Here is a 24,191-nt window from a genome sequence, read left to right as displayed (position 1 = left end):
CAAAATGGCTTATTGTTTGGGGAAGCACTTTCAGCATTGTCAAAAAGAACCCCTGCCTTCTTTTTTTTTTTTAAGTGGATTTTCCAAGAATACATTCCTGTTCATCTTGCAACCCCAGCTCCCTTCCTCCCTCTCCCTCTCCCTCTCTCTCATCTTTCTTTAAGGTCACTTCAGTTATCACACAGGTCAATCAGATATTTATTTTTGACCTTACGTTGTGATGTCATCTCATTTGCTTGATCCCATTCTGGTGGAATCACCCATATGAATAATCCAAGATGATACAGGAGCCAAAAAAAGCCGGGGGGGGGGGCAGCGAGTAGAGAGAATGGCAACGAAGCACAGCAGGCAGAAATAACAATGGCACTAAACAGGATATGGCAAAATAGTGGGTATTTTCACAACGTTTTTCGGGATTTTTTTCCAGCTGTTCTCAGTCTCAAAATAGAAAAAAGCTGGAGGTTTGCCAAGACCAGTACTAATTGTGGATTTTGCTAGCCTAGCGTCAGAGACCCACGCTTTGATGGCATTTGCACTTATTTCCCAATGAAATCTATGGGAAACAGAAATGTTCCATCCCAGCCATTTGCCGGCTGTGCTGGTTTTCTATTTACAAAATGTTACCCCACCTTAACTTGTGGACTGAAGCGGTGGAGACCATTTTACCACCAGTAGCCTAGGCCTCTGAGTATTGCAGTTAAACAGGTATGAGGTGTCCTTAGCCCACATACATTGGTCTGTTTTTTTGGAGCAGCCTCTCCACCTCAATGAGCTTGCTGCTCTGGTGTGGAAAATTTAATGTTGTCAGGAAATTAAGGGCTTGGTTGTCAATTATTCCATTAGTGAAGCCTGTATGCCACAGGCTGAGCAAAACTCTAGAGGCTGCCAAAACTGGCTGAATAAATACTTATTTAGCCGGTGACAGGAATGTTCACATGTGAAGCGGAGCTGGTTTTCCCCCTTCCTCTATGGACCTTTCCCTCCATTTTAAGGATTTTTGATCTTCAGGTTCCAGACCAATCACACAACACTAACATCATAACACAACTTAAACAGGGCAGAGGTAAAATAAGATGAATGTACACACTCCACATATTCAAAGGACATCCCGCCCCTCAGTCTTAAACTGTAGTTTGTGAAGAGTTCCTGGGAACTGTAACGCTGTGTGGCGAATATGACAGTGGCTAGAATTCTTTGAGGGGGGGAAATGTGCTTTGAATGTGTTTTAAAAGAAATGTGTGTAAAGAGCCAAAATAGAAACCACTCCTTGCCCGTTAGAAGAAAAAGTGCAAGTTTTGAGACCTTATACAATACGATACGATATAATCTTTATTGTCATTGTCCCATACAGAACAATGAAATTGAAAAAATCTACATCAGATATTCAAAACCCCAAAATCCCAACTATCCCAGCCTGGTTAGCCCCTAAAAACTCTGATACCCCATAATTGAATACAATATACTCACATAAAGACTACCTTACACTGCGTTTAAAACCAAAATCACATTTGGATAGAAACTGTCCTAGTCTTTATAACCCTATTATAAAGAAGGCAGAAGCTGAAAGAGATCTCTGTAGCTTTCTTATGGCACCTGGAAGCATAGATTTAATCCAAGGTGGGAAGAATGCACCCAATTATTCTCTCCGCAGTCTTTACAACCCTGGACAGCATTGTTTTCCCCTTATGGCAGCGATGGGGAATTGCTCTTGGCCTGAGGGTTGCGTTTCCTCCTGCTGATCCTTCCAAGCGCATGTGCAGTGGTGGGCAGAGCAAGGTGACATTCCAGCCCAACAAAAGTTGGACACTTCTGTATATGTGTGCGCATGCTCTCTCACACACAGGGCTCACACACACCTTCTGCCCCACACTTTCTAGGCAAAGGTTCACATTTTCCTGGTTTGTGTCCAGGCACTTTTTTGCCCTGCTGCTTTCCACAGGAAAACTTGATCTTTGCTGAATCAGAGCAAACTGCAATTCAGTTTTTCTGCAGGTTGCCTTAAAGAGCGGTTTTTCACCTAGAAATGCGGAGTAAAGGTGAGTGTGGATGAGCCCATCCCCCACAAGTACTCCTCCATTGTCAATCTAGGCAAGCAATGGACATTATCAAAGGTCAAGGACACACTCCTGACAGGTCAAAACCCACAAGGAGGGCACAGAGCAGTGCCACTGAAAGGGTAGCCCAAGCACCATGACCCAGGAAGAGTCTTGAGGGCCTGATCCTGTTCTGACCACTTGTGCAGAGAGAGGGGATGAAAAGTAATCAGCCGCAGGAAAAAAGCAAAAGCAAAGCTGGACGTGGGAAATATCTGTGTGGGTCTGAGAGACGGAGGTTTGACTACTCTTGTTCTTAACTTCTGGAAACATTACGAGGCAGCTGAGTGGCGTGTGCATGTTCTTGGTTTAACTTCCTCCCTCCCTGTCTTTTTGTACAACATTGGGGGGTCTCCAGAACTATTCTGCCTCTTGCTTTCCCTGAAATGATCTTGAGACACCTCAGGATGTGTGGCTGTCCTGGAAGCTGCCTTCAGAGAGAGGACTGGGCAGAGAGTGTCATATCATCATCATCATCATCATCATCATCATCATCATCAAAAGAGATTATCAGAGCCTTTTAAGAAAAAACCTCAGGCACTCTTCTTTTTTAAAAAAGATAACCTGACAGTCTCATGGTTATTTCTGAAACTGTGGGAGGCAGAGTAGCACCAGAGAGTGGTGTGAAGCTGCGAAAATAAGAAGAATCAAGAAGTAAGAGCAAGAATAGACCACATACCAAAATTTCACTGAGCTTCCCCTGCCAGACTTTGTTTGTTTGTTTAGCACATATAGTTTTCTTAAAGTGTTCTCTCTGCAGGGATGGTTAAATAAAGAAAGAGTAAAAATATCAGCACTAGTTTTAACCATTTTAAGGGCCTAAATTGAGCATTTTGAATCTTGCCTTGCCTACCTCTGCTTCTGCACTTGAGGGCAAGATGAACTTTGCTGACCTCCTGCTTCGTCCTTTATAGAGTGGATGACACTATTGAAGTTTGAAACATACACTAATGTTGTTGTTGCATAGCACACAGGCGCACACAACACACAGGCACACAAAAAGAACACACACTAATGGAGGAGAGTTTTGTTTGGTTTTTTAAAACAAACTGACATAATTTGCACCTCCTGGATTAATCTATAGGTTGGAATGTAATTATCCCCCAGTCAGCTCTCAACCCAACGCACATCCCAAAATTAAAAAAATAAAACAACAGTTTAATACAGAAATTGTACAGAATGGACTTGTGTCTTTTCTTTGTCCTTCGAGCTCAAAATATTGGTGTTAGCATTGATTTATCTCTTTATTTTTCTCTAGTCCCTTCTCCTGCTAAATTGAGGCATCTAGTCATAAGCCTGCATTTTTTATCAGAGCTTCTATATTTTATCAAGGCTTGTATTTAAAAATGAGCTTAAAAAGATTTTCAAATGTTTCATGCCAGGCAGAAAGAACCTTGGCAAGAGGTTTTTCTCCTAAGACAAGGGGGCCCCATTGATTTATAGTAGAAAAACAATTCTCAAAGTCATAAAAAAGGGAGAATTACATATGCTGCCCTTGCAGACTGAGAAAACACAATTAAAGGCAAGGGTAAATAGTAAAATAATACCAATGTGCCTCTCAGTAAAATGAGCCAGATCTTCTTTCCAAGGTTAAAAAGGCCAAGAGCAATGGAGAGGCATCTAGCTGGCAGAAAAAGAGAGCATTTTAAAGAAATCTTTAAAAGCTGTTTCTTTTTCTTAAACTGAGAGAGTTAAAAAGGTTAAATGTTGGGAAAGGCAACTGGCTTGGCTGGAGAAGAAGCATCTAGCTGGCTGGGAAAGGAGGGGGAAAGGGGGGAGGTGTAAACTGAAGAGGCTTCTTTTTAAAAGCTGTTTTTTACTGAGTTCCTTTTTACTTTACAAAGGCTTTATTCTTTTAAAAGGCTACCTATGATAAGTGAATGAAATATATTAGCTTAAATATATTGGCTTAAATGTAATTATGCAAAGGATTTAAGGAATGCTAGATTCTTATTTCATATGGTTGTAAGAGTTGTATTTATCCTGAAATTAAGTCAGCCACCAGCCTAGCCCCCCTGCTAGACAGAAGACGCCATCCAAGCACTCTCGATATATATGGTTGTCAGGCATTTGTTTAGAAACTTTCAAATGAAGGAAATCTTTCAATATTGATGTGAAACTCGAGATCCTTGACATCTGTTGAACATAAAAATGTAAGATTAAACATTTGTTTTAGAAGGCAATAGGGCAAGGAGGGCAAAGAGGTGAGCTGGTAATTAAGATTCCATGTAAGATATATTATTACTTATTTGTCATTTATATATAGCTCTTTGTCTCCCTTATAAGGGCAAGGAAGTGGGTGTATCTTTTGTGGGTGTATCTTTTGTGATTGGTTCTACCAAACAGCCAATAGGAATTTCAACCAGGCTGATTGGACAGAGGCAGCCACAGGAGGAGCAAAGGGGGCTGGATTAAGGGAATATAAGTGCTGGCCAGGATGGCAAGAGGCCAGGCCAGAGCTTGGTAACCATATACCACTGAGCCTCTCATTTATTTGTCTGACAAATAAATTATTATTTTAATTTCTCTATTGCTGCGTTGAATATTTCATTCCAGCTAAGCGTTAACCACAAGCAGGGTGCTACATTTTATGGTGCCGTGACTCGGATAAGTGGTCTGCTGGAACGCAGCCCCTTCGCCCTACTGGGCAGGGTACAAGAGAGAGGACCACTGCTTACCCAGCGCGCACTGGTAAATTTTTCCAGGGGGGAACGCAGAAGACTCGTCTGTCTGATACCCTGCTCACTGGCGGCGACGGACCGGGGGAAACAGGGAACCAACCAAGGGTAAGTGCACAAAGGGATTTTTGGCCCTCCAATTAATTGGGAGGAAGAGAAGTCTTGATCAAACTTCTGCGTCTCAGTAAGGGGAAACTGAGTACGCTAGGTGGTTGGGTACATCAGATGTTGGTCTGGTGGAGGAAAAGGGAAAATTGACAAAGCGTGTGTGTGAGTGACTGAGTGGATACTTCACAGGGCCATACAATGGGAGTTGGGGGTTCAAAGGGGGAAAATACACCTCTTGAGTGTATGTTAAATAATTTTAAGAAAGCCTTCTCAGGGGCATATGGAGTCAAAATGACGCCAGAGCGCTTGAGAACGTTATGTGAACTAGAATGGCCGAAACAAAATACTGAATGGCCATCTCAGGGAACTTTTGATATAAATTTAGTAAGCAAACTTTGGTCTAATATCGCCAAAGAAACTGGAGGGTGCCCAGAACAATTTCCATATATAGATTCCTGGCTGAGCACATTAAATAAAAATCCTCCATGGATAAGGGAATGCAAAGTCAAACGATGCAAATTATTGGCTGTAAAAGCTGAAGCTAGGAAAGGAATCTTGCCAAATAAACTCAAACCCATTTTTGAGGGACCAGAGGAAGAGGTGCTTCCACCTCCACCCTATGCTCCACATCGAAGGGAGCTTAATTCAAACACTCCGCCAGTTGTAACCCCAAGGCAAGAAAGTGGAATGAATAATGGGAGTGGAGTCACAGAGCTTGATTCCTTGATAGATTATGATAAATATCTTCAGGAGGCATTGGAGTCCTATAATAAAGCCCAAGCAGAAGTGGTTATTCCACCTGTGACTCCTAATAGACCTGCATCTACAGTCTCCTTTAGTGGAACAACTGATTGCCCACCCCAAACCCCTGTACATCCAAGTCCTAGAGAATTATTACAGAAGTTACAGGGAGACCTTAATCGGTCAGCAAGCAATACAGCCAGGCGTATAAAGCTGCTAAAAGAACGCCTTGGGACAAATACCATCCCCTATGATTTGAGGCCCCTAGAGCAAAGCGAAGAGAAAGATCACGTAGTAGCCCCTCTTAGAAGAGTATTTGATGCACTTGAGGAGCCTGCGCTGGTTAACGGGCAACCCGGACCACGGCCACCTCGAACTTCGACCCTGCAATATATTCCATTCACAACTACAGATTTGATGAATTGGAAAACACACACCCCATCTTTTGCAGAAAAACCTCAGGCTATGATGGACTTGGTGACTTCAATAGTAAATACTCATAGCCCTACTTGGACAGATTGTCGCCAGCTCCTAAATACTCTTTTCACCACTGAGGAAAGGAGAGACATAATTGAAAAGGCACAGATATATTTGCGTGAGCAGGCCAGAGTGGGAAATATTTTTAATATTGACCGTCATCTCCAAGATAACTTTCCCTTGGAAGATCCTAATTGGGATCCAAACAATGGAATTCACCTGGCCAGACTTACCACCTACCGCCAGACACTTGTGCAAGGTATCCGCAGGGCATGCCAGAAGCCCACTAATATGTCTAAAGTCTCAGAAGTAGAACAGAAACCAAAAGAGAGTCCAGGAGACTTTTTAGAGAGGCTGCAAGAAGCCTATCGTATATGGACTCCTTTTGACCCTGAAGCCCCTGAAAACAGCAGAATGATTACTGCTACATTTGTGGCCCAGTGCGCTTCTGATATTCGTAAGAAAATTCAGAAATCAGAAGGATGGGAAGGGATGCTGATGAGCCAAATTATGGCCATTGCACGCCGAGTTTATCGGAATAGGGATGAGGCTGAGAAGCAAGAGAAGAAGAAGTGGCAGAAGGAAAAGATGGTAATGCTAGCCACAGCAGTGAAGCAAGACCACCGCCCCTTAAATGGAGGGAGAGGGCGAGGAAGGAATCCACCACTGGGAAGGAATCAATGTGCAAATTGCAAGAAGGAGGGTCATTGGAAGCGGGAGTGTCCTGAACCCCTGAGGTTGGAAGAAGTACGCCCAGGCCCAGGCCCAGGCCCAGGCTCCGGCCCAAGAAACCAGGGACGGGGACGGGGAATGATCCGAAATGGAAGATATCAGAGACCAGGACAAGGACAGAATAGAGACAATTTCATTGGACTGGCAGAAGAGGATTTTACTCAAGACTAGGAACGACCGGACTCCATAAAGTTAGGCTTCCAGGAGCCCACGGTCACGATTCAATTAGGGAGCCATTTAATAGACTTTATGATTGATACTGGGGCTGAATACTCAGTACTCCCAGAACTATTGCAGAAAAAGGCATCCAAAAGTGTAGTCATTAAAAGTGCCACTGGACAGTCAGCTAAGAGGTCTTTCCTCCAACCTTTGGAATGCCAGATTGGGGGACATCGTTTAACCCATCAGTTTTTGTATATACCTGAGTGTCCAATACCTCTCTTAGGCAGAGATATGCTGTCCAAATTGCAGGCCCAAATCACCTTCACTCCTCGAGGTCCAGAAATGAAACTGCCATCAAAAGCAGCAGGAATAATTACCCTCTCAGTACCTAAGGAACAATCATGGCGCCTAATGTCAGCCCTGCAAGTCCAACCCACATTGGATACAGAATTAAACAAGCTCCTCCGAACTCTACAAGTGCCACCAGGAGTATGGGCCGAAAATAGCCCACCAGGAATGGCTAAGAATATAGCTCCAATTGTAGTAACCCTAAAACCTATGGCTACCCCCGTATCTGTAAAGCAATATCCCTTACCCCGGCGAGCAGCAGAGGGCATCCAGAAACATTTGGACCGCCTATTAAAATATGGTCTGCTTAAGCCTTGCCAATCAGAATGGAACACACCCCTTTTGCCTGTTCGAAAACCTGGGACAGATGAATACAGGCCAGTGCAGGACTTGAGGCTCGTAAACCAGGCTATCGAGACCTTGCACCCAAATGTACCAAACCCATATACCTTGTTGAGTTTGATCCCACCAGAAGCAACATTTTTTACTGTATTGGACTTGAAAGATGCATTCTTCTGTTGCCGGCTGGCACCACAGAGCCAACCTATATTTGCCTTCCAGTGGGAAGACCCTTTGACAGGAACAAAAGGCCAGCTAACCTGGACAAGATTGCCCCAGGGATTTAAAAATTCCCCAACTTTATTTGGCACTGCCTTGGCGAGGGATCTAACAAGTTACCCCTCAATACCGGGAGAAAAGGTGGTTCTGCAATATGTAGATGATCTTATACTAGCGGCAAAGGATTTTAATACCTGTAAAGAAGGGACAGAGGAACTGCTCCACTTGCTCTGGGAAGCTGGCTACCGAGTTTCCCAGAAAAAGGCACAGTTATGTTTAGAAAAGGTCAAATATTTGGGCTTTGACATCTCACACCAACAACGAGCATTGAGACCAGAGAGGAAAGAAGCTATTTGCCTTATCAAGGAACCTACCACAAGAAAACAACTTAGAGGATTCCTGGGAACAGCAGGGTTTTGTAGACTATGGATACCTGATTTCAGCAGTCTGGCCAAGCCCTTACATGAAAGCACTCGAGGTGCAGAAAAGGACCCATTCGTATGGGGACCTGAGCAGAAACAAGCCTTTTTAGTTATCAAACAACGACTTATGGAGGCCCCAGCCCTTGGATTGCCTAATTCGGAAAAACCCTTTCAGCTGTATGTACATGAACAGAATGGGATTGCAGCTGCAGTCCTGACCCAGAGATTAGGAAGTTGGAACCGCCCAGTAGCTTATTTGTCTAAACAATTGGACTCAGTAGCAAAAGGATGGCCTCCATGCCTAAGGGCAGTAGCGGCCACTGCAAGCCTTGTCAAAGAAGCTGATAAATTTACCTTCGGCCAGACGATGTATGTGAATGTACCTCATGCTGTTCTGACACTCATGGAATATAAGGGTAGTTATTGGCTAACGAACCCAAGGATGGCTAGATACCAAGGCCTATTGTGTGAAAATCCCAGGATTCATCTACGAGTAGTGAATATGCTCAATCCAGCGACTTTGCTGCCCCTACCAGAGGTAGATGATGAGGAATCACATGATTGTCTCCAAGTAATGGATGAAGTTTATTCCAGTAGACCTGATCTGAAAGATGAACCATTGAAAAATCCAGATGTTGTATATTATACGGATGGTAGCAGTTACCTTCATGAAGGTGCCAGACGAGCAGGATATGCTGTGGTCACCAATGAGGAAGTTGTGGAAGCTGAAGCTTTGCCTGCTGGCACATCAGCACAAAAAGCTGAACTTATAGGCTTAACTAGAGCTCTGCAATTGGCAGCTGGATGTAAGGCAAACATCTATACTGATTCTAAATATGCCTTCTTAACCCTGCATGCACATGGAGCTCTATGGAAAGAAAGAGGTCTAATAGGAGCCCACGGGAAGGCCTTGAAATATGGACCTGAAGTAGAAATCCTGTTAGAAGCAGTATGGGCTCCAGAACAGATTGCTGTAATGCACTGCAAAGGTCATGGACGAGGAAGGGATCCAATAACCAGAGGAAATCATGCTGCTGACAAAGCAGCCCGAGAGGCAGCCCAAAAGCCTGTGGGAGGATTTATAGCAGCCCTCATACCAGAGGTAGTTCCAGAAGAAGTTAAACCTCACTATACCCCAGAAGAGAGGAAGTGGGCTGAACAGGAAGGAGCGGTTATGAAGGACGGTTGGATGATCCTGCCGGACAATAGGATTTATGTACCTCATCATCTAGCAGGCACAATTGTAAGAAATTATCATGAATCTACTCACCTTGGCGGTACTGCAACCAGAGAGAGTCTCAGTCGGAAGTTGTATATTATTAATCTATCACAATTAGCAACTTGCATTTCACAGAAATGTGTTCTTTGTGCTAAAAACAATCCCAGGCAGGGACCGGTACAACCTCCTGGAATTCAACATGTGGGATATGTCCCCATGGAAAGTCTAATTGTGGACTTCACAGAGCTGGTCCCTTCTAAGGGATTCAAGTATCTCCTTGTGTTTGTAGATACTCTTACCGGATGGGTTGAAGCTTTTCCCACCCAAACTGAAAAGGCACGAGAGGTAACTAAGAGACTCCTCACTGAATTGATCCCAAGGTTTGGATTACCTAGATGCATTGGAAGTGATAATGGGCCAGCGTTCATTGATCAAGTAGTACAAGATGTATGTCGAGTCCTACAAGTAAAATGGAGACTGCATGCAGCATATAGGCCTCAGAGTTCAGGGAAAACTGAAAGAATGAATCGGACTCTGAAAACCCAATTGGCAAAATTAACCCAGGAAACGGGATTGGGATGGGTAGATGTGTTACCCATAACACTGTTTCGTGTTCGGTGTGCACCCACAAAAAGACTTAAGTTGTCACCTTTTGAGCTCCTGTATGGGAGACCGCCCTCCTTTGTTCAGGATATTCCAGCTGACCTTAAACAAATAGGAGATCATGTGACACAGGGACAAGTGCAATCTCTCTCCCGTGTTTTTGTTTCTCTTAACAGGTGGGCCCTCGAACGCACGCCGTGCAGCATTGCCGAGCCGATTCATCAGTTCCAGGCTGGCGATAGCGTATGGGTGAAAGAGTGGAAACGTGATCCACTTGCACCAAAGTGGCGTGGACCTTACACCGTCTTGCTCTCTACTCCAACAGCAGTGAAGGTAGCTGAGGTGACCCCCTGGATTCATCACTCTCGTTTGAAGAAGTCCGAAGGCAGTTGGACGTGCAAAGGTGACCCCTCTAATCCTTTAAAACTAACTCTCTCCAAAAACCCCTGTATCTAGCCCTACCGGGAACGGGCTAGGTCACGGGCAACATTTGACGACCGGCCTGCTGCAGCCACAACCTGGAAGCTGGCTGACCTGCGCACGCCTGAAGCTTGAGGAGCGTCTGAACCAGCGACTGTGAACGGAAAGATTCTCTAATACAATTGATTGACTGCCCCCTTGTGGAACAATTATCAGAGATATTACTCATTGGGGATCCTCGGGATATATGTTTTGGTCTTGGTGGTTCCCCATTTCTGTCACTGGGGGAATTATATTGGGGCTAATAATTATTTGCTATCACAATAAGGTAATCTTTTGTGGAAGGAATGCATATACTAGACATCAACATGATTTTATTATTAATCCTGATCCCTTGGGAAGGGGAAGGGTCCTTGAATCTGACCAAATTGGCTAAATATGGATTCAGCCATGACCACAATATGTGGGTAGGTTTAGCTGAAATGGTAGCCAATGTTGCAAATAGGACCAATTGCCTTGTTTGCTCTCTTGGGCCAGATGATTCAGAGGGAGGTATGCCCTTATTACCGATACCATTAGATGCCATTGGTATGGTAAGCGAAATGCCACACCAAACAGAAATACAGAATTTCCCCGGATGGAACTCAACTAAACCATTACGAGTTATACCTGTACAAGGGGAATTCTGTGTACATAAATCATCAGATGCAGCTGATTCTCCCATGATAGGCTCTTCTCATTGTCACTATACTTGGGATTATATTAAGAATAGTCATACCTGGGCACACGGTACTACCTATCGAACTCGGAATACCTTGCCCTGTGCACCTCCTTTTATTCACGCATGGAAAGTGGTGTGGAACATAACTGTGACAGAAAAAGGCAATCTAACATACTGCACTGTGAACTCTCTACCTCTTTTGGTATTTCGCCTTCTGTACTCCACGTACCAAAAACCTCAGACCCGATGGTTGTGGTGGATATGTGGAGAATGGGCATACAAAAAGCTCCCTTCCAAATGGAGTGGGACTTGTTTCTTGGGTTGGGTATTACCACCAATGTGGATTATGCCCACTAGTTCGGCCAGGCGAACACGAAGGAATGCTGATATTTCTCATATAGCAGGAGGAAGTACCCAAAGTTGGAGCGGTACTGATGATTGGCCGCCAGAGCGCATTATAGCCTATTATGATCCTGCCTCCTGGAATCCTGGTGAGCTCATACAAGGGGCACGGGATCCTATTTATAATCTAAACAGAATAATTCGATTGCAAGCAGTAGTGGAACTTGTAACCAATGCAACGGCACAGAGTTTGAGACTTATTGCACAACAGTTGGATGAAAGTAGAGCCGCCATTTTGCAGCTGAAAATGGGAATGGATTATGTACTTGCCAGGCAGGGAGGCCTATGTGGAGTCTTGAACTTGACAGGGAATGCCTGTTGCTTTAACATTTCAGATAATGGTGAGGCAATCCGTGTGTTGGCCACAAAGATGGAGAATATAGCACATGTCCCAGTACAAACATGGGAAGGATGGGATATGGGATGGCTCACCAATTGGTTACCTAATGTCGCAGGACTCAAAGGGATACTATTGTCTTGCTTGTTTTTCTTGACAGTAGTGGTAATGGTTTTGTGTATGATGCCATGTATCATTTCATGTTTTAGAAGTACAATTAGCAAGATGGTTTCAAATGAAACTCTACCTCATATCATGGCCCTATACAGAGCTTTACCTCAGGAATATGATGAAGGTCAAGCTATCAAGGACACTTGGGATGAAGGTCCTTGAGCTTGAAAGGGGGGAATGAGGCATCTAGTCATAAGCCTGCATTTTTTATCAGAGCTTCTATATTTTATCAAGGCTTGTATTTAAAAATGAGCTTAAAAAGATTTTCAAATGTTTCATGCCAGGCAGAAAGAACCTTGGCAAGAGGTTTTTCTCCTAAGACAAGGGGGCCCCATTGATTTATAGTAGAAAAACAATTCTCAAAGTCATAAAAAAGGGAGAATTACATATGCTGCCCTTGCAGACTGAGAAAACACAATTAAAGGCAAGGGTAAATAGTAAAATAATACCAATGTGCCTCTCAGTAAAATGAGCCAGATCTTCTTTCCAAGGTTAAAAAGGCCAAGAGCAATGGAGAGGCATCTAGCTGGCAGAAAAAGAGAGCATTTTAAAGAAATCTTTAAAAGCTGTTTCTTTTTCTTAAACTGAGAGAGTTAAAAAGGTTAAATGTTGGGAAAGGCAACTGGCTTGGCTGGAGAAGAAGCATCTAGCTGGCTGGGAAAGGAGGGGGAAAGGGGGGAGGTGTAAACTGAAGAGGCTTCTTTTTAAAAGCTGTTTTTTACTGAGTTCCTTTTTACTTTACAAAGGCTTTATTCTTTTAAAAGGCTACCTATGATAAGTGAATGAAATATATTAGCTTAAATATATTGGCTTAAATGTAATTATGCAAAGGATTTAAGGAATGCTAGATTCTTATTTCATATGGTTGTAAGAGTTGTATTTATCCTGAAATTAAGTCAGCCACCAGCCTAGCCCCCCTGCTAGACAGAAGACGCCATCCAAGCACTCTCGATATATATGGTTGTCAGGCATTTGTTTAGAAACTTTCAAATGAAGGAAATCTTTCAATATTGATGTGAAACTCGAGATCCTTGACATCTGTTGAACATAAAAATGTAAGATTAAACATTTGTTTTAGAAGGCAATAGGGCAAGGAGGGCAAAGAGGTGAGCTGGTAATTAAGATTCCATGTAAGATATATTATTACTTATTTGTCATTTATATATAGCTCTTTGTCTCCCTTATAAGGGCAAGGAAGTGGGTGTATCTTTTGTGGGTGTATCTTTTGTGATTGGTTCTACCAAACAGCCAATAGGAATTTCAACCAGGCTGATTGGACAGAGGCAGCCACAGGAGGAGCAAAGGGGGCTGGATTAAGGGAATATAAGTGCTGGCCAGGATGGCAAGAGGCCAGGCCAGAGCTTGGTAACCATATACCACTGAGCCTCTCATTTATTTGTCTGACAAATAAATTATTATTTTAATTTCTCTATTGCTGCGTTGAATATTTCATTCCAGCTAAGCGTTAACCACAAGCAGGGTGCTACAAAATCTCATCACCTCCATCTTCATGACAAATTCATGAAGGATCAGGCTGTCAGAGGAAACTAGTCTTGATGGTTATATTGCTTCCAGTATCTGAAGCAACTTGCCTCTGAATAACAGCTGTCGGGGATCACAAGCGAGAAAATGCATTTCCACTCATGTCCTGTGCATGATATGAGAACAGAATGCTGCACTTTGGTCTGAACCAGCAAGACTCCTCTTATGTGCGTATGTGCAAAATGGACATGGCCCGAAAACAGACTGATCCATTTATGCCTACTCAGGGAAACACACAGAGAGAACTTGAGCCAGAATGATGAAAGGCATTGAGAGGCATTGAGGGGACTCAATACAAAATATAACCAAACAAAAGCAAGAATAAATTTTAGAAAAGGACTGTAGAAAATCATGGCTGTGGATTAGAATAGGAAGGTAACACAAGCAAAACACAACTTCTTTTACCTCCACAGCTCTTTCAAAGGTGCTACTCCTAGAGTCAACTTGCAAAGGTGCACTGAAACCACTAGAGCAATTTCCAATATGTTACTTCATTGTCCTTCCCAGTAGCCCTGCGTTTGGCAAGCCCAGGTAAAATCATTCCCTGGATGGTAACAACAGCTTTCGGTCACAAAGCTACACCTTCCACCACACATTTTCCAAACATGCTTCCAAACTGTGGCAGACCTTGGCGTCTCAAATTTCATGGGTGCCCTGTGTGACACCAAAATCCAGAGCCCCTCCCGCCTCTCCCCTTCCGTCTAGTTGCAGCACCTGCTGTTATGCCCCCAAAGCTCCATGCCCGGTGCAACTGAACCGGTCATGTTTCATGGGCTGACTGGATGCAGTACAGTGGTAGGCATGGGGGGGGGTCAGTATCCAGACCCCCTTCTCTGCTTTTCTTGAACTCTTTGACTTTAATTAGATTCTGCATAAGAGGGTTGATCACATTATGTTAGATCACATAATCATATGATCAAATATTTGCATAATCAGTGTAATTTGCATGCTCTTTCTTCTTTCCTTCCCAGTTCTGGAATTCTGGAAGTCCACTTGCAGCAAGGAAGTATCCCTCACTACTATGTGATTGCTCTACGCAGGGCTGCCCTTGAAACTGTCCCACAAACTCCAGCGGGTGCACAATGCTTCAGCGAGGCTCCTCACGGGGTCCCTGCCATGGGACCATATTCACCCAGTGCTTTACCAGTTGCACTGGCTCCCGGTGGAGTATAGGGTCAGGTTCAAGGTGCTGGTTTTGACCTTTAAAGCCCTTTGTGGCTTAGGGCCCTCGTATTTACGGGACCGCCTCTCCTGGTATGCCCTGCAGAGGACCCTAAGGTCCATGAATAACCATAGTTTAGAGGTCCCCGGCCCTAAGGAAGTCAGACTATCCTCCACCAGGGCCAGGGCCTTTTCAGTGATGACTCCAACCTGGTGGAATGCTCTGTCCCATGAGACTAGGGCCCTGCAGGATTTAACCTCCTTCTTACATCCAGGGAATGTAAGACAGAGCTATTCTGCCTGGCCTTTAATTTGAATTCAGCCTGATCTTTTATTTCCCTTCTCTTCCCTCCCCCTCCCCTTTTATGAAGATCACCCGCTCTGGGACCCCACAGCTAATTCTCCCCTGGCCTCCTCGCTGGCCCAAGTAGGACTAATTCAGCCAGCTAGCCCTGGTGACTATCTAATGCTTATTAGATGGATTTCCCCCAAATTGATTTCTGAACTTTGAATTTTACAGTTTCTACAGTTTTTATACTGTATTTTATGCTGCTTCTACAATTAAGTGTTTAAAATTTGCTGTTAGCTGCCCTGAGTCTGGTTTTCTGAACCGGGAAGGGTGGGGTATAAATAAAAAATTATTATTATTTATTATATGTTTTTGAGAAAAGAAGAAACTTCCATGGGAGAAAATTTGAATTTAGCATTTTCGGTTGCAGCAGGTGGCAAAGAGACGTTTGCTGTTATGTAGACGGTATCGGAGCACAGCAATCTTAATATCACTTGGAGTCCAGAAAGTGGGCTGGAATATCTTTTGCTCCATGCATAAGAAATTGCAGCTGACTCAAACTTTCCATGTCACACCATGCTGTAAACCACTGGCAGTAGTTTCACTGGGGGAGATCTGGAATAGCAGAGCAGATGGAATAATGCTCTGCTTGAGATGGCTTCCTGCAGATGTGATAGCATTCTCTGTCCTGCAGCCTCAGCATTAAACCAGAAGCAAAAGCATAGAAAGGCCTCAATAAACCTACAGACTAAAAAGTATAGAATGGTCAGAGCAATAATCATTTCAGGTATATATTCTCTCTCTCTCTCTCTCTCTCTCTCTCTCTCTCTCTCTCTCTCTCTTTTCCTTCTTGCAAGAGCAACTCTGACTAATGTGAAGTTTGGAAAATTCTGTCCAAAGAGCAGTAGGTATGAAAACAGTATTAAACCAATAAAAGGGCACAATGTTCTTTTCTTTCTTTTTTCCTTAAAAATGGATTTATATTGAATTTTTCAAAATTAACAACACATGAGATCAAATGTAAAGCAATGCCACAGTCCAGGAAGTAGATACCAATACAGAAAACACATAGAGAAGAACAGGCTGTGTTCAAGCAGTGAAACTCTGGACAGAAAAGATGTTGAGCTTTTGGAGCAAAATCACTTATTAAAAAATGCCAATTTTGAGCTATTTTTATAGAAAAATGGCACTGCCAACATGGACTGCCGTGCATCCGGATTTTCCCGGTCATTTGACCAAATTCCACCAGGACACTGCTGCCAACTGTTGTGTTCTGGATATGTCCTGGAAAATCCGGAAGTATGGCAACCCTAGACATTACAGTACAATGTAGGCTATCATATTTATTTTTTAAAGAAATCCTTCCAGTAGCATTTTAGAGACCAGCTAAGTTTGTTATGAAGGGACGCGAGTGGCACTGTGGGTAAAACCTCAGCGCCTAGGACTTGCCGGTCGTATGGTCGGTGGTTCGAATCCCCGCGGCGGGTTGAGCTCCTGTTGTTCAGTCCCAGCTCCTGCCCACCTAGCAGTTCAAAAGCACCCTTAAGTGCAAGTAGATAAATAGGTACCGCTTTATAGCAGGAAGGTAAACGGCGTTTCCATGTGCGGCGCCGGTGCTGGCTCGCCAGAGCAGCTTCGTCACGCTGACCACGTGACCCGGAAGTGTCTTTGGACAGCGCTGGCCCCCGGCCTCTTAAGTGAGATGGGCGCACAACCCTAGAGTCAGACACGACTGGCCCGTACAGGCAGGGGTACCTTTACCTTTACCTTTAAGTTTGTTATTAGTATGAGCTTTCCTGTGCATGCAAATGAAGGTATCTGAAGACGTGTGCATGCACACGAAAGCTCATACCAATAACAAACTTAGTTGGTCTCTAAGGTGCTACTGGAATGAATTTTTTTATTTTGTTTCGACTTCGGCAGACCAACATGGCTACCTACCTACCTAAACTATCATATTTAACTATTTCATGGTGCCAGTGACAGCAAGTGAAGGCAGCATAAATGAACGTGAACATTTTTACAAGGGGTGCCCATACCCCAAACTATGTTTTGCAGTACAGTTCAAAAACTCAGTAATGCTCAAAATATATTTGGTATTGGGGGGGGGGGGAATGATAAACTAAATGTTTTTACATTACAGTGCTACTTTCGAATATTCAATAATTTTTGTATTTTCTGAAGTGCTCCAGTAAGGCCATATTAAGAAAATAAGAGCTGAATGAAATGTGTTCAGATTAGATAATCAGGTGCTCACAAACGCTTCCTAGTTGTTGGCTCGTGGGGTCGCCAGGCCCTTTAGGCTGAACTGAAGTATCCAGGTTTACCTGCCTCCCTCCAGGTGGCAGGGGGAGGTTCTTGGATCTCCAGGTGCCCAAAAGTGCGCATATATATATATATATATATATGCAGGTTTTGGTGTCCTCGGGTGTCTTCCCGTGAAGATGACGAGTGAGACCTTGTCGAAACGTCGCCTAGACACCCCAACTTTTACACGGGAAGACACCCGAGGACACCAAAACCTGCATTCCTGTACCCGTGAAAATCTACGAAAGCATATATATATATATATATATATATATATATGCAGGTTTTGGTGTCCTCGGGTGTCTTCCCGTGTAAAAGTTGGGGTGTCTAGGCGACGTTTCGACGAGGTCTCACTCGTCATCTTCAGGCTGGTGCTTTCGGCTTCTTGTTACTGGAACAGAGCGGGATCTCAATGTTTGAGTTCCTATAAATACTATAGAGGGGGTGTGGTACTCAGGATATCACTCAAGAAATCACTCAAGGTATCTCTCAAGTAATTAAGGAACAAAAGAAGAAAAGGCACACTAGCCTGGGAACTTCCTCTCTGCCCAGAACATTGGAGGCTAGACACCACACCCCCTCTACAGTATTCATAGGAACTCAAACATTGAGATCCCGCTCTGTTCCAGTAACAAGAAGCCGAAAGCACCAGCCTGAAGATGACGAGTGAGACCTCGTCGAAACGTCGCCTAGACACCCCAACTTTTACACGGGAAGACACCCGAGGACACCAAAACCTGCATTCCTGTACCCGTGAAAATCTACGAAAGCATATATATATATATATATATATATATATAGAAAAGTTTCAGCCCTGCAGGACCTGGCTGCAAGTCATTGCACAGGGGCTCAGGGGGGGGTCTCCTCCTCTCCCCTCCCTCCTCCCCTCTCCCAATTAACCTCTTTCTCCAGGGCTCAGTGGTGCGAGGGAATGAAGAGGAAGAAAAAGAACTGGGCTGGGCTCAAGAGGAGGCAGGGATTGTGAAAGTACATGTGCCCCTGGCGCAAGGTGCCCGGCTGTGGAAGCATGTGGAGCACCTGAAGAGCAGGAGCTGAACTCTGCTGCCTCTGCTACCCACAGTAAATCCTTGGTGGCCTGCCGTTCTTCTCATGGGGGTCTAAAGAGATGAGGACAATTTTGACTGGAGTGGAGTGAGCCATAGGAGTGGAGGCTGGGAGTGGAGACAGGGGAGTCTGGGCTGGAGAAGGTATTTATTATTTATTTTCATTTGAAGTGGAGACTAGATAGATCATTTCAGGAGGAAGGGGGTGGGGGCTGCTGAGGAGGCAGAAGAAAATAAAACAGTGCGACGAATGAGCATTAGAAATCACTTTGGAAGTGGAAAAGACTGGATGGAAGAGTGAGTGCGATGACATCACAGTGCTATGTCACTAATAGGATTTGACTATGTGCTAATGCCACTGAGGGCAAAGAAAGCTTATTTGGAGAAATGTTGATGATCTTATCAAAATCCCTTTGGTTTCTCTGAAAATTCATCAGACATTTGGTCTTCTGGAAAACTTGCAGATTTGGTTTGAATTTAGCTTTAAACAAAATATCAGGGGCAACTTTATTTAAAGGACTTATTTTGCTGCTTTTGAGGAACCTGAAGCATAACAGCCTAGGTCACCTCAAGCCGCTGCAATGGCTTACAGTGAAACTAGTGCAGAGAAAGACCAAAACTGAAGAAGAATCAATGATGTTTCTCACTGCACGGCTAAAAGCAAAGTGTCTCAAGAGTCCGGGCAAAAGTGCAGAATTATACAGGACATTCATGTTTATGGAGAATTATGGGGAACATCAGAGACACCTGATAAGAGTATGAAACAGTGTAATGCAGATGTAATTTCGTGCTGACAAATGCCAAGCCAGGAGTAATCCACAGTGATGGGGTTCTATATTATCTGTAACTACTCTGGGACTGAAAAATGATTGGCAACCCAAAGCACGAATTTGGGCTGCACTAAGGGAAAGGGAAAGTAGTCGAATGACATTATATAAATCAATGGAACACCATCTCCTGCAATACAGTGTGCAAAAGTGGTCCATCTTCTCCACCTCCTTCCACTGCTAAAGTGAGAGCAGAAATAGACTGGGATGATAGAAGGGCAATGATCATTACGAGTCCCATATGAAGGGACAACCAAGCCAGAAATGTTGCAGACTGGAGAGGAACGAGTGAGAAAGTGATAATGGTGCGGGAGAGAGATATTTGGAGTGCCTGCTTCTTTGCTTTTTCTCGGTGCAGAACGGAGCGGACACTCTTTCCAGTCAAAGCATTACAGGTCTAAGGGGATGAAAGGGGATGAGAGCCACAGAACATGAAGAATCTAGCCCCTAGAACAGGAGGAGCTAGCCTGAGGCCCACTGGCCATGTCTGCCTTCCCAAAGACCCATCCCATCATCAACCATTAAAAGTTTAAAAAGTTGAGAAAATGTAAAGAAAAAGAAGGTACCTTTTTCCATATGTGGTGGACCTGCCCCAAGGTGAAAGACTTCTGGGAGAAGATTTATAATGAACTAAAAAAATGTTGAAATATACATTTATTAAGAAACGAGAGGCCTTTCTTCTTGGAATAACAGGTTTGGAACTGCCCAAGAAAGATGTTAAATTATTTTGTACGCCACAACTGCTGCTTGAATTTTATTAGCTAAGAATTGGAAAACACAAGAAGTACCAACTGTGGAAGATTGGCAGATGAAGATGATGGACTTTTCGGAGCTAGCTGACCTGACTGGAAGAATCCGCGACCAGAAGGAGGAGGACTACCAGGAAGAATGGATGAAATTTAAAGACTATTTAGTTAAATATGCTAAATTAACCTAATTGGAAAGCTTGCAAATACCAGATAGGCTTAGGATTTAAATATATAATGTGATGAATTAATATGTTTAAAGCTGAATTGTTAAGAAAGAAAGATGTTAAGTGATTAACTTAAACTTTTAAGAATTTAGGTTTTGGAAAATCGTTAAAATGATATACACTGAAATTCAACTGGGGGATACGAGGAAGTCACCTAACAATGTTATGAAGTTTCATTTAATTACGGTGGAGATGTATATTCGTTTGTTTATTTGTTTTTTTTTTATTAAAAAATCTGGAAAATTAATAAAAAAAAATGGGGAAAAAGTTTAAAAAGTTGCTTTTTAAAGCATTGACTGTTTCCTTGTTCCTATCACTGTGCTGCCATAATGCTAGAAGGTTCCTCCCCAGATTCTCCCCCCCCCCCAGTATATCTATATATCTATAGATCTTCACCTAAAATGTACTCACTGCTCCTGTTAGTACCCCAATGTGCTGCTGTGAGGTTCTGGGATTCTGTAATACCAAAAAAGATCCCCTTTGGCCTCACAGACCCAAAGCCCCTCAAAGCTCTTTTAAACATGTACTGTAATATGAATGTCATGGTGAAGATATAAAAATGATTTCAAATAATGTAGAACAGGAAAGTCTTTGGGAAGGCAGCCTTGAGAACTGCAGTTCTCACCATGCCCACTTTACACTTTAGCCATGTCTTTCTTGGCATGTGGCCCCAAACGGTTGACCTCTCAGCCTGAAGAAGGGGAACCACCATCTCTGCCCTTGGTGGGGCCATTAGCATCTCCCAGATCCAGAAGATTCCACCCCTTTAAAAATACTTTAGTAGTTTCATTTTATCCCAAACTGAGACACAGACAAAGCACTCCCAGGATGATCAGTGGCACACATTCCATGAAGAGTTCTCCCACTACATAGAGCAGGTGATTTCTCTTTTAGGCCTCTATTATACTTTACATATTGCTTTGCCTGCTCATCAACAGTGGACTCCACCCATGCCAATTAGATCATCTGTCTGCCTTACTCGCCTGCTCCATACCACCAGTCACAAGCTGACCCAAGACATATTGGCACCTGAGGCAAACCACGAAATGGTGCCTCCCATAGGAAAAGAAGGGGTGAGAGATGTTCTACATCATGAACAAGGAGGGGGATAAAGATCTACTGCACATCAAAATTTGTTGCCCCTGTGGATCCCAACACTTGAGGCTGTCACCTCCCTTTCCTCGGGGGGAGCCAGCCCTGAGGGGTACCACTTCTGCTGTTTTGTAGACAATCAGCAATGGTGGCTAAAATGGAAACTGAGATCTCAGATAACTGTGAAAGAGAAGCATGAGTGTTTTCCCTCTGTGACCTGTGAAGGAAAAGGAAACCTACCATTCCCTACTCTCTGGCCTCACACCAATCTCCATTTCAACTCCCCCTCAGTCTGCCCCTCTCCTTCCTAACAAGGGGGAAAAGTGGGGTGGGAGGAGAGAGAGAGAGAGAGAGAGAGAGAGAGAGAGAGAGAGAGAGTTGTAAACACATCACATCAATCTGCAACGACTTGGAAAAACCTGCCCCACCGAGATGGATTTTTTAATTGGATTGTGACAAACATTTAATACCTAATAGAGCTCGCGCTGGCACAGTTAATTAAAAATGTGACTAATCCAATTCACTAGTGGGAACTCAAGATGAGGGAAGGGACTTCAAACTGAGCACATTGGGGAGGACTGTGTGTGTCGTCAAGTGGGGAGTGGTGGCATGCCAGTAAACCCCTGAACTGCCACTGCCATTCATTTCTATTGGTGCACACAGTAGTTGAAGAAACATAAATTATGAGCAAGATTTCAGTTCCCTCGGAGTCACCCTGTTTTTAAAACTTGGAAGGTCCAGATGAAAACAGAACAAGGCTTGGTCTCCGTAGAGTTTCTTTGCATCAGTTTATAATTTATTTCGTTACCTACAGACAGCTGGCTTGTTAGTGGGTCTTTTGCAGGAGGAAGGTGGTTACTGCATATGAGAATGGCAAGTGACAGGAGCTAGTGCTGTGTATATATTATTGGCAGTGACATGGTCTCTCACAGGAGAGCACGGGCATCAGCTTGTCCGGAAGCCATTGCACCTGCTGCTAGAACTGCCACAACATTTTGCAAAAATGGGAGAATTCTGCACAATGTCCAGTTTTGCTGTGCACATTACAAACTCAAACTTTCACAAAATGAAAGTCAGAATTTTAGTTCTTTAGACTTGTTTGCCTCTTTCAGTTGTGTTGATTCTGGCAGGCATCAAATATGAAATCTCATTAATTGCCAGTGATCATGTCTGCTGGTGTAGTGCAGATCAGAGGTCCCTAGCTTGAATCTCACCTCTGCTGTGATGAACTCTGCAAAAGGCATTTTTGCCTTTTTGGATGGCTCAGTTGGTTAGAGCACGGTGCCAGGTTTGCAAGTTTGATCCCCGTATGGGACAGCGGCATATTATATAAGCCCTTCTTTCTCATATTGCAATCCTATGCATATCAACTCAGACGTCAGTCCCACTTAATTCAAGCAGACTTTCTTCCAGCCTTCCAAGGACTAGGGTTGCCATATTTCAAAAAGTAAAGTTCCTGTGTTGAGCTTTTTTTTTTTTTTTTTTTGAAAACCCACCAAAATTGCTGAGCTTTTTTGGGGAAACCTCCCCCCAAAATAGTGGTTTTAATCTTTGCCACACATCGCATTGCCATCAAGCTGTCCCACATCCAGGTTTCCTCTGATGCAATTTTTACACCTGAAAACCAGGACGTGTCCGGAATTTTCCTGACGTATGGCAAATCTACCAAGGACCATGTGTCAATGGGGAGCAGGGCCTAAAATATACAGAGCAGCGATGTTAAATGTTACCTTTGTACAGTACTAGTTTCTACACATGGTCACATAGTCCTCTCGATCCCTCTTCCAGGCAAGAAAATGGCATCAATCAGAGGTGGATTTTGGTAATATGCCACCCTGAGTGAGGACAAAATTTGATCGTTCCCCACCCCCAATATATTCTATTTTCACAATAATTCCTTTTGCTACAGTTGTTTTTCAATGAATCTTCTCAGCAAGTACCCTATGGGGGGGAACCCCCTGCACCACCCTACATCTGACGCTGCTTTAATGGAGTTCAAGAATACATGCCATCCAGACATAAACACTTGAGTTGTGAAGCATGGCCAGTGAGGGGTGTGGCCTGGGGAGAGGGGGGGTTGTGACCAAAGGCCAGATAGGCCCAGAGGTCTGCATTTGGCCTCCAGGCTGGAGGTTTTGCCCACCACTGGTGCAGTGAATTGCAGCCTCAGTCTATGAATTGCAGTATGTGGGTAATGGTGCCCAAGCTTAGTAGGATGTTTTAAGTCTGGGTTGCAACAACATTGTGCTTTGAATGTTCTGAGGTTGTGTTGTTGTCTGCTGCACAAAACTACCCTTTATTAAATTTCCCAAATAATTATACTGTCTGAATAATAAGCAATTAGCAATATATGATCAGCCTTCAAGTACAGTGAGGTACTAAAAAATCTCTTTGAGATGCTGTCAAATGTAAAGCCAGCAATCAGAAACTACATCCCACTGGATTCTAAGTTTCAAATACAGTTAGATATTAAAATACCACATGTCATGTATGAAATCCTGTCATATACCATATTATATGAGCTATCAAAAGCTGTCAAATACCAATTACTGAAAGAAAATATCATTTGACACCAAATGCTAATAAAGAATTTTCATGAATATTCAACATATATTTGGGTGCTCAAATGAAATGAATGAATGTTTGACATCAGCATCTACAGAAGAGTTTTTTGCTATACATATCAGCCCTACCTACCAATGTTATACAGTGGTACCTCAGGTTAGGAACTTAATTCATTCTGC

The 24,191-nt window shown here is 43.5% G+C and overlaps 1 protein-coding gene across 2 annotated transcripts in view; it reads right to left on the bottom strand.

The window, feature by feature from the left end:
* The window catches only part of TNR (tenascin R), a 383,028-nt gene that overhangs the window by 282,264 nt on the left and 76,573 nt on the right, over nt 1–24,191 (bottom strand). The window lies entirely within an intron of this gene.

This window comes from Podarcis gaigeae (assembly GCF_964106915.1).
Source record: "Podarcis gaigeae genome assembly, chromosome: 6".
Taxonomy (NCBI): domain Eukaryota; kingdom Metazoa; phylum Chordata; class Lepidosauria; order Squamata; family Lacertidae; genus Podarcis; species Podarcis gaigeae.
This window is presented reverse-complemented; position numbering and strand designations above follow the sequence as displayed.